The 18,409-nt window shown below is 37.2% G+C and overlaps 1 protein-coding gene across 1 annotated transcript in view; it reads right to left on the bottom strand.

Annotated features, from left to right (window-relative positions):
• ZNF804B (zinc finger protein 804B) overlaps positions 1-18,409 on the bottom strand; it is a 524,148-nt gene that overhangs the window by 484,745 nt on the left and 20,994 nt on the right. The gene's annotated exons all lie outside the window — the stretch shown is intronic.

Raw genomic sequence — 18,409 nt, 5'->3', positions numbered from 1 at the left:
AAAACAAAACCTAAACTTTGAAAGTAGTACCAAGGCTCACATATTCTGGATGATATAATCAAGAATACTGAGGCCATTATAAAGCTAAAGAACACAATAGCTTTTTGAAGTGACTAGAAAATACACTGTCAGAAAGCATTGCAATTGTATTCTTTCATGCAAATTCATTTATTGAGCACCTTTCACAGGACAGACACTTGCCAAATGACAGGGATATGTCAGGGTCCAGAGAAGACATGATCCCTCCTCACTTGGGAAACCTACTTCTAAATGAGTCTATGTAAGATAAACAAATTGGTTATTTTTTCAATTTAATTCCTAGAAAGCAATTAATTATATGCAAATTCTATATGACCTATTTCAAGTTGGTCTCTCCCTTCCTTTATCCAAGATTAATGCTTTTTTCGCACTATTTAAATTTTTCTAGTTTGTTCAAGCAATTAAGAAACATTAATGTTTTACTACTTCAGTGATATTTATCCGAAATTGCTTCAATATGCCATGAAATAAACTTTGGATTGAATAGAAGAAATACTGTTATATCATTTTAACTTCATTTCTCATTGCTTATTTGATTTTCAGTCTCTCTGGGGGGGAAAAGCCATCTCAGTATGCACCTCAAATTTGTCATATGTAGATAATATCATAATTTGTTCCATATCAGAATCAAATTTCAGGAAAGACCATTCCTATTTTTTAATTTAGTAATAATATAGTTTTAGAAAAAGAATGACATTTTTCACTTTAAGCTGACTTGAAGTTCCATTCATTTAAATTTAGTAACATTAAGGATATTTTAGAGAATATTAAAATTCTTCCAGTTAAGAAAGAGTATATAATTTACAAACATTTTATCAGTTTGATAAATATCAAACGCCTAATATTCAGCAATGTGCTATTTACTCTTTGAACTGTGAAAAGGCACCCATTGATAGTAAATGTTTAGTGACAAAGTGAGTGGAGTTGAGTTAATGCTTTCCAGGCCACCAAAAAAAAAAAAAAGAAGAAGAAGAAGAGGAAATAAATAGAAAGAAGGGAAGGAAGGAAGGAAGGAAAAAAGAAAGAGAAAGAGTGTAAGCCTCAGTCAGTCTTTGAATGTATGTGAGGAAGAGGTTTGGGAGGGCAGATGAGCATATTTAAGAGAACAGAGATGAGCAAAAGCAGGAAGGAGAAAATGAACCAAAAATGTTTATTGGACCAGATGGACTCCATTTAACGGGGTAAATTTTGTTTAGGAACAATATTTTCTAACGTTAAAATGAATAGAAGTAGTTTACAAGTAAAACTACATATTTGAGTATATAAAAGTATGGCACATTATATTCTCCAAAAATGGCCACTGCAATATATCCCATCCCACATGCTCTTCTTACAATGTGACCTCAACACACCTCCCATCACATGGTGGGTTCTAAATACCCTCCCCTTGAAATCAGGCGGACCTTTCTTTGTGACTGCCTAGATGAACACTACAACAGAAGTGATCCAATGTGACCTCCAAGGTCATAAAAATGCCTTGCACTTTGCCTTGATCACTTGAATGGAACCTAGACAATATGCTATGAGCAATCCAAGCAGGTTTCCAGATGACACCCCCAGCCGAAGTCCCAGGCAACAGCCAGTATCACCACTAGACATGTGACTGAGTGAACCTTCAGGTGACTCCAGGCTCTAGCCTCCCAGCCAACCCTGGATTTCAAGCCAGACCAGCTGACACCATGTGGAGGAGGAGTAGAGTACATACGAGCTGTTCCCACTGAGCCCTGTCTAAATTGCAGATCTGTGAACAGCAAAAATTACTGTTGTTGATTCAAGCTACTAAGTTTTGGGTGAATGTTTATGCAGCAGTCTGGAACACTAATATATAACAAGAATAATTTTGTATGTACATTTTATTGATATATGTACATATCATTTATTTATTCATTCATCTATGCAACTAGTATTTTCTAAATATCTACCAGTAAATATTTACCAGGGCACCAAGCACTGTGGTGGTCACTGGATATACAAGCAGAAGTAAGAGGTGTGTCCTCCACACTGCCTAGCATAGAACATCTATTGGTCTATAATACTTTCTGGTGTGAGAAATACTGATAGAAAATTAATTCATTGGCCAAAGAAAAACATAAAAAACCTCAGTCATTTTTGGAAGAAGTTATAGAAAATATCTAAATGAAAACACTGATTTACTTAGCAGACTGTTACTTTACATTTAAAAGATTCCTGAAGCATGAATTGTGCAAATAATTGGAAAATAAGCACAAAGTGAGCATAAATAAACTACTTATTTATTTATTTATTTATTTAAATGACACTCTAGAATGAGTTTATTCAAATGCAAGTAGTCACCTTAGGAGAGTTTATATTTATTTCAGTGACAGCATCATTGCTAAAAACATTTTGTGACTCATTAATGGAAGATAAATTAAGGAGGTTTATAAATCAAAGGGAGTTAAAATATTTTAGTTACATCTAGTTTTTTGAACCCCAAATAATATATATTGCAATTTGATTGGTGACCGTAATATTCAAACTTCGTTCATAGAAATGTTTATTTTTATATATTGTACTCACTCTCAAAGGAAGATCTGCTGTCACTGAACATATTAAAAGAGTGTGGCACTGCCTCTAAGGGGAAATACAGATATGTTTCCAGTAACAGTTGCATTATTACATTACAGAGCTCACCAATATCACATCTTTAAAGGGGACAACACTCATTTAGCTGTGTCTGTTTTGGTATATAGATAAAATGCAGAAATACTATATTCATACCTTACAAATGTAATTTAATTTGATCAAGTCCAAAAATGTGACTCAAACGTTAGGAAGCCTCAAAAGGTAATTCTCACCCCAATGAGGGTTATAGTTTTCTTACAATGAAACTTTATATAAAACCAGAGCACAGAAGTTAAACCAAATAGAAAATGAGCATTTAAATACTGAACATACAACATTCACTGTTCATATAACAATGACCATATAACACATACTCATATATATTTGAGGAACATACAACATTTAAGTGGCATGGCCAGCACCATTCCCATCCTTTTGTTTTGATACCGATATCTTCTACAATAGACTGACATGCTGACAATCTTATTCCTGTTTCAGTGTAACCAAGGACTTCCAGGAAGGTTATAGTTTTCTTGAAGACAACTGAAATAATGTTATTTGGAGGGAAAAAACCCTCCCGGGGTGAATTTTAAAATTTGTACTGTCTTCATTTTAATTAAAGAAGCATCTGGATTCCTTCCTGGAGAATCAATGCTTAGTACAAATAGATTCTTACATTTAGTGACTTTATCATAACTTTAGCATGACAAAACAGCATTTCAATTCAGTGAAACCTATCTCTAGCACAGAATTCCCCCAGCTTCCATGAGGAAGTGGAAATGGGACAGCTTAACAACAACTGAATATAGCAAGTACTTTTAGAATATTTCATGTCGTTAGTAAGTGACTTAATGTAGAATTAGAGTTCTCCCCCTTGTGGTCAATTATGTAAATTTCCAGATTACCTGCTGATATGACTTATACAATAAATACAGAGCATAGTTTTTAAGAAAATATAAAGAGAAGCCCCAAAGGTACCTGTCAAATGTCTGTTCTACCTGCCTGCCCCCTCAGCCGCACTGTTTTGCAGAAAAAGACATTAAGTGCTTTGCCAACAGTAAAAGCAAGAGTTGGTAATACTAGTCCCCTATTTCCACTTCATCACTTTAAATAGTTAACTGTAGTCATGGTTGGGGTCTGGATTTAACTCTAAGTGCTCTCTTCAATACTACGCCAAACACATTCTGTGCTCCAGTCCTCACATAATGCCTTTTCGAGACATCCGACTGGATTTTCACAGGCACCTCCATCTGCATGAGTTCTGGATAGAACAAATCATTCCTTGCCTCTACTATTCCTTTAACCTGCTCCCTCAACTGCACTCCCCATTGCTGTAAAATGGACCACTCTCCACACAGTTGCCAAGTCAGAACTTGAACGATGTCCTAATTTCCTCCCTTCCTTTTTATTTCACTGACAGCCAATCAATCCAAGCCCCACCCATTTTCCAGAGTAAGTGTTTCCAGTGTCTGGCCTTGTTTTTGTGCCATTCTTAGGGATCTCCCTCACTCTAACCTTCTCTTCCGCCTCTCTGTCTTTCTAGTCTATGTAATATTTCTATCAAAGTTAAAGGCAATATAGCAAAAGATGTAAGAGAGCCACCTATGGTATCAAACTGCTGTATTGAAACCTGGTTCTGAAAGTTTGTAGAGCTGTAATTTGTTTCTGTATCCTTCTGCACCTCAGTTTCCTCATCTACGAAATGAGTGTGATTAACATTATCTACATTATAAGACTGGTTATGGACACTGTATTAAATAATGGTGTCAAGATCCTAGCATACAGTAAACACTAATAAATGTTATTCCTCTAATCAAAATTCTTCAGTGGCTTTCATTTCATCTTCCGGATAAAAAGCGAAGTTCTATCATGATCTGCAAAGCCTTGATTCTCTGATTCTTGCTTACTAAGCTACCCACCCTCATCTGTACTCATCATTCCCTTTCTCACACTTTGTTCTCTAATGGTTTCCCAATATTTTCATGCGTTTTGCTTTTAACTTCCTTCCTCATTTCTCTTAGCAAGATTCTCCTTACCAAGGGCCCTGAACCAAGACGGCAGAGTAGAAGGATGTGCTCTCACTCCCTCTTGTGAGAACACCAGAATCACAACTAGCTGCTGGACAATCATCAACAGGAAGACACTGGAACTCACCAAAAAAGATACCCCACATCCAAAGACAAAGGAGAAACCACAATGAGATGGTAGGAGGGGCGCAAGCACAGTAAAATCAAATCCCATAACTGCTGGGTGGGTCACTCACAGACTGGAGAACACTTATACTACAGAAATCCACCAACTGGAGTGAAGGTTCTGAGCCCCATGTCAGGCTTCCCAACCTGGGGGTCCAGCAATGGGAGGAGGAATTCTGAGAGAATCAGACTTTGAAGCCTAGTGGGAATTGATTGCAGGACTTCGACAGGACTGGAGGAAACAGAGACTCGACTCTTGGAGGACACACACAAAGTAGTAGTGCACATCGGGACCCAGGGGAAGGAGCAGTGACCCCAGGGGAGACTGAACCAGACCTACCTGCTAGCGTTGGAGGGTCTCCTGCAGAGGCGGGGGGTGGCTGTGGCTCACCGTGGGGACAAGGACACTGGCAGCATAATTTCTGGGAAGCACTTTCCCAGAAAGTTTTTGGTGTGAGCCCTCCCAAAGTCTGCCATTAGCCACACCAAAGAGCCCAGGTAGTCTCCAGTGTTGGGTTGCCTCAGGCCAAACAACCAACAGGGAGAGAAACCAGCCCCACCCATCAGCATTCAAGCAGATTAAAGTTTTACTGAGCTCTGCCCACCAGAGCAACAGTCAGCTCTACCCACCACCAGTCCCTCCCCATCAGGAAACTTGCACAACCCTCTTAGATAGCCTCATCCACCAGAGGGCAGACAGCAGAAGCAAGAAGAAATACAATCGTGCAGGCTGTGGAACAAAAACCACATTCACAGAAAGACAGACAAGATGAAAAGGCAGAGGGCTATGTACCAGATGAAGGAACAAGATAAAACCCCAGAAAAACAACTAAATGGAGTGGAGATAGGCAACGTTCTTGAAAAAGAATTCAGAATAATGATAGTGAAGATGATCCAGGACCTCAGAAAAAGAATGGAGGCAAAGATTGAGAAGATGCAAGAAATGTTTAACAAACATCTAGAAGAATTAAAGAACAAACAAACAGAGATGAACAATACAATAACTGAAATGAAAACTACAGTAGAAGGAATCAATAGCAGAATAACTGAGGCAAAAGAACGGATAAGTGACCTGGAAGACAGAATGGTGGAATTCACTGCTGCGGAACAGAATAAAGAAAAAAGAATGAAAAGAAATGAAGACAGTCTAAGAGACCTCTGGGACAACATTAAATGCAACAACATTTACACTATACGGGTCCCAGAAGGAGAAGAGAGAGAGAAAGGACCAGAGAAAATATTTGAAGAGACTGTAGTCGAAAACTTCCCTAACATAGGAAAGGAAATAGCCACCCAAGTCCAGGAAGCACAGCGAGCCCCATACAGGATAAACCCAAGGAGAAACACACCGAGACACATAGTAATCAAATTGGCAAAAATAAAAGACAAAGAAAAATTATTGACAGCAGCAAGGGTAAAACGACAAACAACAGACAAGGGAACTCCCATAAGGTGAACAGCTGATTTCTCAGCAGAAACTCTGCAAGCCAGAAGGGAGTGGCATGATATACTTAAAGTGATGAAAGGGAAGAACCTACAACCAACATTACTCTACCCAGCAAGGATCTCATTCAGATTCGATGGAGAAATCAAAAGCTTTACATACAAGCAAAAGCTAAGAGAATTCAGCACCACCAAACCAGCTCTACAACAAATGCTAAAGGAACTTCTCTAAGTGGGACACACAAGAGAAGAAAAGGACCTACAAAAACAAACCCAAAACAATTAAGAATATGGTCATAGGAACATACATATCGATAATTACCTTAAACGTGAATGGATTAAATGCTCCAACCAAAAGACACAGGCTTGCTGAATGGATATAAAAACAGACCCATATATATGCTGTCTACAAGAGACCCATTTCAGACCTAGGGACACATACAGACTGAAAGTGAGGGGATGGAAAAAGATATTCCATGCAAATGGAAATCAAAAGAAAGCTGGAGTAGCAATACTCATATCAGATAAAAGAGACTTTAAAATAAAGAATGTTACAAGAGACAAGGAAGGACACTACATAATGATCAAGGGATCAATCCAAGAAGAAGATATAACAATTATAAATATATATGCACCCAACATAGGAGCACCTCAATACATAAGGCAACTGCTAACAGCTATAAAAGAGGAAACTGACAGTAACGCAATAACAGTGGAGGACTTTAACACCTCACTTACACCAATGGACAGATCAACCAAACAGAAAATTAATAAGGAAACACAAGCTTTAAATGACACAATAGACCACATAGATTTAATTGATATTTACAGGACATTCCATCCAAAAACAGCAGATTACACTTCTCAAGTGTGCACGGAACATTCTCCAGGATAGATCACATCTTGGTTCACAAATCAAGCCTCAGTAAATTTAAGAAAATTGAAATCATATCAAGTATCTTTTCTGACAACAATGTTATGAGATTAGAAATGAATTACAGAGAAAAAAGCATAAAAACTCAAACACATGGAGGCTAAACAATATGTTATTAAATAACCAAGAGATCACTGAAGAAATCAAAGAGGAAATTAAAAAAATACCTAGAGACAAATGACAATGAAAACACGATGATCCAAAACCTATGGGATGCAGCAAAAGCAGTTCTAAGAGGGAAGTTTATAGCTATACAAGCTTACCTCAAGAAACAAGAAAAATCTCAAATAAACAATCAAACCTTACACCTAAAGGAACTTGAGAAAGAAGAACAAACAGAACAAAAATTTAGCAGAAGGAAAGAAACCATAAAGATCAGAGCAGAAATAAATGAATTAGAAACAAAGAAAACAATAGCAAAGATCAATAAAACTAAAGGCTGGTTCTTTGATAAGATAAACAAAATTGATAAATTTTTAGGCAGACTCATCAAGAAAAAAAGAGAGAAGACTCAAATCAATAGAATTAGAAATGAAAAAGGAGAAATAACAACTGACACTGCAGAAATACAAACAATCATGAGACATTACTACAAGCAACTCTATGCCAATAAAATGGACAACCTGGAAGAAATGGACAGATTCTTAGAAATGCACAACCTGCTGAGACTGAACCAGGAAGAAATAGAAAATATGAACAGACCAATCACAAACACTGAGATTGAAACTGTGATTAAAAGTCTTCCAACAAACAAAAGCCCAGGACCAGATGGCTTCACAGGCGAATTCTATCAAACATTTAGAGAAGAGCTAACACCTATCCTTCTCAAACTCTTCCAAAACATTGCAGAGGGAGGAACACTCCCCAACTCATTCTACGAGGCCACCATCACCCTGATACCAAAACCAGACAAAGATGTCACAAAGAAAGAAAACTACAGGCCAATATCACTGATGAACATAGATGCAAAAATTCTCAACAAAATCCTAGCAAACAGAATCCAACAGCACATTAAAAGGATCATACACCATGATCAAGTGGGGTTTATTCCAGGAATGCAAGGATTCTTCAATATACGCAAATCAATCAACGTGATACACCATATTAACAAATTGAAGGAGAAAAACCATATGATCATCTCAATAGATGCAGAGAAAGCTTTTGACAGAATTCAACACCCATTTATGATAAAAGCCCTGCAGAAAGTAGGCATAGAGGGAACTTTCCTCAACATAATAAAGGCCATATATGACAAACCCACAGCCAACATCGTGTTCATTGGTGAAAAACTGAAACCGTTTCAACTAAGATCAGGAACAAGACAAGGTTGCCCACTCTCACCACTATTTTTCAACATGGTTTTGGAAGCCTTAGCCACGGCAATCAGAGGTGAAAAAGATATAAAAGGAATACAAATTGGAAAAGAAGTAAAACTGTCACTGTTTGCAGATGACATGATATTATACATAGAGAATCCTAAAGCCACCAGAAAGCTACTAGAGCTAATCAATGAATTTGGTAAAGTTGCAGGAGACAAAATTAATGCACAGAAATCTCTTGCATTCCTATACACTAATGATGAAAAATCTGAAAGAGAAATTAAGGAAACACTCCAATTAACCATTGCAACAAAAAGAATAACATACCTAGGAATAAACCTACCTAGGGAGACAAAAGACCTGTATGCAGAAAACTATAAGACACTGATGAAAGAAATTAAAGATGATACCAACAGATGACTATACTACCCAAAGCAATCTACAGATTCAATGCAATCCCTATCAAATTATCAGTGGCATTTTTACGGAACGAGAACAAAAAATCTTAAAATTTGTATGGAGACACAAAAGACCCCAAATAGCCAAAGCAGTCTTGACGGAAAAAAACGGAGCTGGAGGAATCAGACTCCCTGACTTCAGACTATACTACAAAGCTACAGTAATCAGGACAATATGGTATTGGCACAAAAACAGAAACATAGATCAATGGAAAAAGATAGAAAGCCCAGAGATAAAATCACACACCTATGGTCAACTAATCTATGACAAAGGAGGCAAGGATATACAATGGAGAAAAGACAGTCTCTTCAATAAGTGGTGCTGGGAAAACTGGACAGCTACATGTAAAAGAATGAAATTAGAACACTCCCTAACACCATACATAAAAATAAACTCAAAATGGATTAAAGACCTAAATGTAAGACCGGGCACTATAAAACTCTTAGAGGAAAACATAGGAGGAACACTCTTTGACATAAATCACAGCAAGATCTGTTTTGATCCACCTCCTAGAGTAATGGAAATAAAAACAAAAACAAACAAATGGGACCTAATGAAACTTCAAAGCTCTTGCACAGCAAAGGAAACCATAAACAAGATGAAAAGACTACCCTCAGAATGGGAGAAAATATTTGCAAACGAATCAATGGACAAGGGATTAATCTCCAAAATATATAAACAGCTCATGCAGCTCAATATTAAAAAAACAAACAACCCAATCCAAAAATGGGCAGAAGACCTAAATAGACATTTCTCCAAAGAAGACATACAGATGGCCACGAAGCACATGAAAAGATGCTCAACATCGCTAATTATTAGAGAAATGCAAATCAAAACTACAGTGAGGTATCTCCTCACACCAGTTAGAATGGGCATCATCAGAAAATCTACAAACAAGAAATGGTGGAGAGGGTGTGGAGAAAAGGGAACCCTCTTGCACTGTTGGTGGGAATGTAAATTGATACAGCCACTGTGGAGAACAGTATGGAGGTTCCTTAAAAAACTAAAAATAGAATTACCATATGATCCAGCAATCCCACTACTGGGCATATACCTAGAGAAAACCATAATTCAAAAGGACACATGCACCCCAATGTTCATTGCAGCACTATTTATAATAGTCAAGTCATGGAAGCAACCTAAATGCCCATCGACAGACGAATGGGTAAAGAAGATGTGGTACATATATACAATGGAATATTACTCAGCCATAAAAAGGAACGAAACTGGGTCATTTGTTGAGACATGGATGGATCTAGAGACCTTCATACAGAGTGAAGTAAGTTAGAAAGAGAAAAACAAATATCCTATATTAACGCATATATATGGAACCTAGAAAAATGGTACAGATGAACAGGTTTGCAGGGCAGAAACTGAGACACAGATGTAGAGAACAGACGTATGGACACCAAGCAGGAAAGCCGCGGGGGTGGGGGTGGTGGTGTGATGAATTGGGAGATTGGGATTGACATGTATACACTGATGTGTATAAAGTTGATGACTAATAAGAACCTGCTGTATAAATTAATAAATAAAATTTAAAAATTAAATTAAAAAAAAGAGAAGAACATTGGCACAAGAAGAGAAAATAAAAGAATATTCTTCTTCAAAAGTAAAAAAAAAAAAGAAAAGAAAAAGGAGGAAGCCCCCAATTTCTCCTAATATTATCATTTTTTTTTAATTTGCTAAAAATGTTGGATAGATGTATATCTATAACTGATTCACTTTGCTGTACACCTGAAACTAACACAACATTGTAAATCAACTATACTCCAGTAAATTAAAAAATAAAAATAAATAAATAAATAAATAAATACATAAATAAAATAGATAGCTAGTTCAAAGCAGCCACATAGCACAGGGAGATCAGCTAGGTGCTTTGTGACCACCTAGAGGGGTGGGATAGGGAGGGTGGGAGGGAGACGCAAGAGGGAGGAGATATGGGGATATATGCATATTTATAGCTGATTCACTTTGTTATAAAGCAGAAACTAACACACCATTGTGTAAAACAATTATACTCCAATAAAGATGTTTAAATAAATAAATAAATAAAGCTATTGTGATAGGAAAAAAAAAAAAAGATTCTCCTTATCGATCAAATCTTATTTCCTCTGTGAAGCCTGGCAAACTCAAGACACCCTTTTCTGTCCTTATCGTACATGGTCCTCAACCACAATCTAGCAAGTCTTCTGTCTTATTGGTGCTGTTTATTTTTATACTTATTTCCCAGCAACTTGTAAGCAATTACCATGGGAATTTTTTGGTATTTGTATCTTTAGTGCCTCATTTTTAAAATGAGTCATTTAAAATAGCTGCAAGAATTTCTCCATAAGGTTAATTTTACTTTTTCAAAATGGTTGTGAAATTTCAATGCATTAAAATATTCATATCTGACTGATCAGGGTTTGGCCATTGTCTCTGAAGCTCTCTAAAATAGCAAGTCAAAATATAATGGTTGCACCTTCTCTGAAATCTTCAGTTCTACCCACGTAATAATTTCTTCCACCCGAATTTGGAAGGATACCAGGAATATATTCTGGGAGTGATTCAGTCGAACTTTTGCATTTATATAATACTACTCGCTGAACCAAGTACAGGAGCTCATTCCCAATTCACTGGATTAAAAATACTCTTTCTGAATAAGCTACTTATAAGGTATACAACCTTTATTCCATATTTAAAGGTGCTTTCTTTTTATGTTCTTTAAGTCCTTGTTTCACTAGCCATAGTTATCTGTTCTTTGAGATATATGCTTGATAAGACTAAAATTTATTTTCTATATTTGCTTAGGTTATAAAAGTGTAAATTTGATTCCATTTTAATTACGTAGTTCACATTTCTGATCTGTTTTTAAAATACTAAGCCATTTTTAAGGACACTATTTTTAAAACAATGCATTAAATATAAAGCCTTGATTTATGAAGGAAGAAACAAATGTCTTAGTATTGAACATATTTACATTTTACCAAAATGCACACTAATGTAATGATCTCCTCCTCTCAGGGATCTCTCTGACTCAAGTCTCACCTTTCTCCTCCCTCTCTTCCCAGTTTATAGGCTACTTTGCCTTTGGAAAGCAAAAATATTAGAGTACTCAACAAGAGGTGTATTTTACCACAGATAAAAACTTCACACCTTTTAACATTTTAATTCTTTGATTCTTCACTTTCTATCCTACACAGTGACAATTCTTGAACACATACCCTATTCCAGCCAAAATCTAAATGAATAAAGTGAAAAGAACATTGAAGCGAAATGACTGACCTTTGTTACGTACTCTCATTATGTGCCCTTGAACAAATGATGTATTCCTTTGGGGGTCTCTACTCATCTACGTCGTGGAATCTACAAGCATCATAAAAGAAGCCCATGAGCCCTTGAACTTACCAAAAACGTGGCCAAAAGGAAAGACTATGTTAACGCATAGTCAGGCAGTCAGAGGGTAGGATTAGGTATTTTTTTATTAAAATTGTGTAGCCTAATGTCTGAATGGATGACTAATCTACCCTATTGGAGAGTATTTGTAAGGAAATACCAACACTTTCCTTTAAAAAAAACTATCTTGGTTGCATCCATTTCAGTGAAAAGATGGATGAGAAACTGAAAAGCCAGGAATTGATATACGAGATCATGACATCTAAATATCGAGTTTGGTAGCACTGTGTCAGAAGAAACAGTGAAGAGGGGGGCATTTTTCTATAAGGCTGATGAGAAGCCACTGAAGATTTTAAGCACAGCATAATCAGATTGGTTTGGTTGCTGAGTGGAGAATGGGCTGGCAGGGGACACGCTGGTGCAGATAGGTTCCCTAGTAAGTTGTCACAAGTCTTCTGGCAGGAGATGATAATAGCTTGAACTAGATTAACGACGGTAGAAATAGATCTAGGGGACCAGTTTGAGACATAATCAGGAGGTAAAGGAAAATGGGTTATGAGAGAGAGAAAAGTGTCGAATATATTAGTTTTCTAGCTTTTTCAACAAGATGGTACCATTCCTGAGGTAGAAAATATACAAGGAGTATGGAGTTTGTAGGAAAATATTGTCCTTTTAATTACTGACATATTATAGCTACATCAGATTGGAACAATCTTTGTTTGATATTTCCATTATCAGTATCTTTGAATGAGCTTTAGAGCATACGCATTATATTAAATCTCATACTTTGTTGAAATGGCTAAGTACTAATATATATTTTCCCATATAAGTAAGTAACTTCTAGGAAAGAAAAGTGAAAGAAAACAGTTTGATCAATTTAAAAAAATAAGCTGAAGGAGAAATTATCCCAAACATTACCCTGAGTCTAATATTCACCACCACAGCTCCCCTGAATCTTACATCTGTATTCAGTGGAGCCAAAAATAAAATCAACAGCACTTATTAAGCTTAATTCCTTCCCTTAGTCAAATAAAAGTCATTCAAAACATTTAATTCAATAATTATTGATTGAGTTCTATAGGTACAGTCATGTGTTAGAAGCCAGGTAAGCCATAAACATATAAACGGTTCCATAGGGCCCCCTTCCAAATCCATTGGTACATCATTCATTCCATTTGCAATAAAAATTTAGGTGAAAATGTGTCCTTTGGCATTATACTGAAATGACTTGCCTCTTGCTTTTCTCATACATCGAATTTTATTCTCTCTCTCTGCATTTTGTCATTCAGCAAGTGTGAACTGAAAAACTGTGTCAGGCACTTTGTCAGGCATGGGGGCTCAGGGGTGCAAATAAACATCATTTCTACCTTAGAGAGTATGCAGTCTCTGTCTCCCTCTACCCCAGACACATAAAAGAAAATGAAACAATTATGATAATTGTTATCATTGTGGATATACAAATTGCAATGGTTTCCTAACTTTACCTAGTTTAGAGGATTAGGGGAAGTCTCTGAGGGGAGAAAGACACAAGGATTTCTGAAAGTTAAATAGAGGTGAGCCAAATAAAAGGCAAGGAGTAGGAGGGGAGTGTTTCTGGCAGAGGAGATATATATATACATATATATATACATAAGTATATATATATGTATATATGTGTGTGTGTATATATATATATATACACCCTAGCAGAGGGATGTTCTAAAACCTAAAGGCAAGAAGAGCCGTACTGTGCTAGAAGAACAGAAAGAATTTCAATAAGGCAGGACCTGAAATACAGAGGGAAATCATAAGAGATGAGACTGGATAGTAGTTAGGCCTGGGACCAGATTATGCAGACACTTCAAGTTACATAAGTACCATGACTTCTCAAGTGAAACAGGACACAGACGTGTTTTAATCAGAGAAGTGCCCTGACTAGACATGCATTGTAGGACCATTTTGAACTGAGAGAAGAGACTGAAAGAGAACTAGGTAACTAGACAGGATAGGTACGCTATTTAGGAGGCTATTACAGTAATCAGGGAAAGAGAAGATAGGAAGTCTGTGCAAAAATCATGGCAACAAGAATAGAAGGGATGGCAAAAATCAAGAGATAGTTCAGATATCTTGGTGTTTGATTGAAAGCAGAAAGTGTGAAGAAGAGAAAAGGGTCAAGGACAGAACAATTGGCAGGCGGTGGTGCTGTGCCCTGAGACAACAATACTGGAAGAGCAGCAAGCTGGAGTTACACAGGGAGTGAGATGAAGTTTTCCATTTTGAACATGCGGAATTTGAGGTTTATGAGAAACATCAATGTTAAACTCTCAAAAAGAGAAGTAGATATAGTGTCCTGAAGCTCAGAAGATGGGTCTGGCGTAGAGATGGTGACTTGAAAATCACCCTAGATAATGATAGCCTTCAGGAGTAATGCTATCACCTGGCACGAGTATATGGAGTGGAAGGGAAGAGAGCCTACTTCAAAACCCCGAGGAATGCAAAGGGCAGAAGAACATGGACCCACAAAGAAGTCTAAGATGTCATCATTTAAATTGCCCAGAAGCAGACCAAAGAAGAGGGCAGTGTCATGGAAAAGAACATTTCCTAAAGAAGAAAGTACTCATCAGCATCAACTGCTGCCTCAAAGTCAAGTAAGAAAAGGACTAAAAAGTATATTTTATGACAAGGAAGTCTTTGGTGACTTGGAGTGAGTTACATAGTGTAGTGGAGGCAAAAGCAGGATGCAGCAGGCTGAAGAGTGAGTGTTGGGTGAGAAAATAGACCAAGTACACACAACATTTCTAAAAGCTTGGGTGCTGAGTCGTTAGTGAATTTGCAGGGTCAACTGGGGCATGTAAAATTCCCTTTTAAGACTCTAAAATTTTTATTAAAAAGGAAGACCACTGGTTTATTCTGGTTTCAAGGAAGGAATCTGTCCTTTTATGTGGCCCAAGGGGAAAAGAGCTCTACCCAGTTTCAAATGGCAAAGATATGGTCTTGTACCGTAAAGGTCCTCAAGTGACTGTAAAGTTCTGGAAAAGAAAGTTTGCTCAATAAACATCTGGGTTACATAAATAATTGCATTAATCTCTAGAAGAAACCTAGTTGCACAGAAAGTGACTATTTTTTTTTAAACTACTGCTAAAGTACTTTTTTTTTTTTTTTTCTAAAGTACTTTTTTATTTACTTATTTATTTTTATTTATTTTTGGCTGCGTTGGGTCTTTGTTATTGCATGCGGGCTTTCTCTAGATGCAGCGAGCAGGGGCTACTCTTCGTTTGTGGTGTGTAGGCTTCTCGTTGCAGTGGCGTCTCTTGTTGTGCACCACGGGCTCTAGAGCGCAGGCTCAGTAGTTGTGGGGCACAGGGCTTAGTTGCTCCGCGGCAGGTGGGATCTTCCCGGACCAGGGCTCAAACCCGTATCCCCTGCATTGGTAGGCAGATTCTTAACCACTGCGCCACCAGGGAAGCCCAGAAAGTGACTTTAGAATATGTGTGTGTTCTGATGTTACAGCTCAAACTTTGGGTTATTCTATCGTATTTCTGAAACTGAGTCCCCCCTAAAATCGAATTCCCCTGCCGAGTTTATGATTAACCCCTATTCCCTTTCTTGTCCCACACCTGTTCCCCTCAAAATTGATGAGTATCAAAGAAAAGGGGGGATTGAAACCGAGCAGGACCCTAAGAGACCCTCCCAGGTACATATGGCTTTTTGTTTATAGAAAAAGGCTTTAGTCTCATAGACCTTCCCTGAGTTCCAAAGAGCAGATTCAAACAGTTATGTGAGGGAATGCAGAAACAAAAGAAAAGCAAGCCCAACATAATCTTTTCCATGATGTTAGCTTAAGCCAATACCTTGATTTATGACCCCAAACTGTTAAGATTAACGTCCTGTGGCTTCAACCAACTGGCCCCAAGAGGACGTAAAAATTGATAACACAGGAAGGGTCAACTGAGAACTTGAACCTGAACCATTACATAGGCCCTAAACTAATAATAAAATGCCTCATCTACTGTTTCTGCTCTCTCCTAGAGGAAAGTTAAAGAATCACCAGACCAGACTAGGACCATATAGAATAATCATGACCACTGGGGACAAAGGAAGTCATAAGGTTGCACCAAAAAGTCTACAGCTGAGATCTTACCTGAAATCTGGGATCACAGAGACCACTCTTCCCCTTTTTCCTTTAAAAATCTTACACCCTGGGCAGCCAGCAAGATGGATTTGAGATGAGTCTAGGTCTCCCATCTTCCAGATTGGCACCTCCTTGACTAATAAACTTTGCTCCAAACTCAGACATTACAGCTTGTTTGGCCTCACTGTGCGTTGGGCACATGAACTTGGGTTCAACAACAATTTCCATTGTCAAATTTTACAGTTGATTGCAGATTATGTGTTTTATCTACTTTATGGATCAAGCACTTTGCATCTGTAAATTTTGCTCTGAAATCTGGCCCTTCTCCAAATTGCTTCCTTTTTTGCCCAGTCAGGGCATGCTAGGAAATTGCAAATTACAATCGAATCTCAATTTTCCAAACTAATGATTTTAAAGAGCAATAATGCATAATCCAAAATGATGGTGAATTCATGAACCATTTATCTCTGTAATGTATATTCATTAAACTTGACTCTAAGTACATCTCATATGGCATTCACAACAAAATGATAAATCATTTCAACTGAAATGACTCAAGGGGACTTGCAAGGTTTTCCAATTTCTCTATTTCTGCTTCCTACTACATCCTATTGCTTCTATCACCTTTCATGTTTAGGTGACTCATGAAAATAAACTAACATACCATGATTTTTAGGATACAGATGTTTCATCTACTCCTTGCAGCACTTCCTCATTATTGACACTGATTTCTACAGCTATGGCCCTCTTTCTCTGTCTCTCTAAAAAGTTTCCTTCACAAAAGTAAAGAGAGTAGTAAAACAAACCCATATACCCATCACCCACCTTCAACAATGATCAGCACCTCTTTTAAAAATTTACTGTTTGTTGAGAGTTCCCTGGTGGCCTAGTGGTTAGGATTCTGGGCTTTCACTGCTGTGGCCTGGGTTCAATCCCTGGTCTGGGAGCTGAGATCGCACAAGCCACACGGCGTTACCCGCCCCGCCAAAAAAATTTACTGTTTGTTAAGAAGCATGACTATTAATTATCTCTTTAATATACTATAGGTTAAGAAAGCACGTGACTACTATATATAAAATAGACAACCAACAAGGACCTACTGTATAGCACAGGGAACTATACTCAATAATTTGTAATAACCTATAAGGAAAAAGAATGTGAAAAAAAAATATATATATATATATGTATAACTGAATTACTTTGATGTACACCTGAAACTAACACAACATTGTAAATCAACTATACTTCAATTTAAAAAAATCAGAGAAAACCCAAAAAATTTTTTAAAAATTATAAAAAAAAGAAAGCGCATGAATACTAGAACTAGAAGGAGGTTTAGATATTGTCTATTCCTGCCTAGTCCCTCAGTAAGGAAAATGAGCAAGTAGGGACTTAACAAAGCACAGCACTGATTGATAATAAAGCAAGAACTAGACGTTGTCCACACCTATCTTATTCTGGTGAAATCAAGACTACAGCTCTACTGCCTTATTCTTGGTACAGAATATATCCCCAAATCCACAAACTACTAAATACTACTTTCTACGGTCTTACAAAGCACAAACAACATGAAGGTTTTTAAAGTTTGACATATTAGCCACATGATTATTGAGTTGAATTCTGAAGAGTGAACAGCTCAGTGATGATTTGTAAGAAACAAAGTTCTTACCTTGGATGTTTAAAAAACATCCAACGTCCTGGTTAAAAACCAGGACGTCATCCAAGAATGTACTCAGTACTTACTTTTTTTAGAAAGATGATTTTTATAAAGGGATAATTTCAGCAGTTCCTGTATTCCTTTCACCACATACAGAGGAAGGTAATTATAGGTTTGACGTTTTCACTTTTGACCTTCTTGTATAAGTAGCAGAAGATTTTAGAAAGTGAAAGTTTAGGGCTTTCATATAATATTAAGTTAAAAAGAGTGTGATGTTTTCCTCAAGAGTTCTCT

The sequence above is a fragment of the Balaenoptera musculus genome, chromosome 9 (assembly GCF_009873245.2).
Source record: "Balaenoptera musculus isolate JJ_BM4_2016_0621 chromosome 9, mBalMus1.pri.v3, whole genome shotgun sequence".
Taxonomy (NCBI): domain Eukaryota; kingdom Metazoa; phylum Chordata; class Mammalia; order Artiodactyla; family Balaenopteridae; genus Balaenoptera; species Balaenoptera musculus.
Note: the sequence above shows the minus strand (reverse complement) of the source record. Positions and strands in the feature narration are given on the sequence as shown.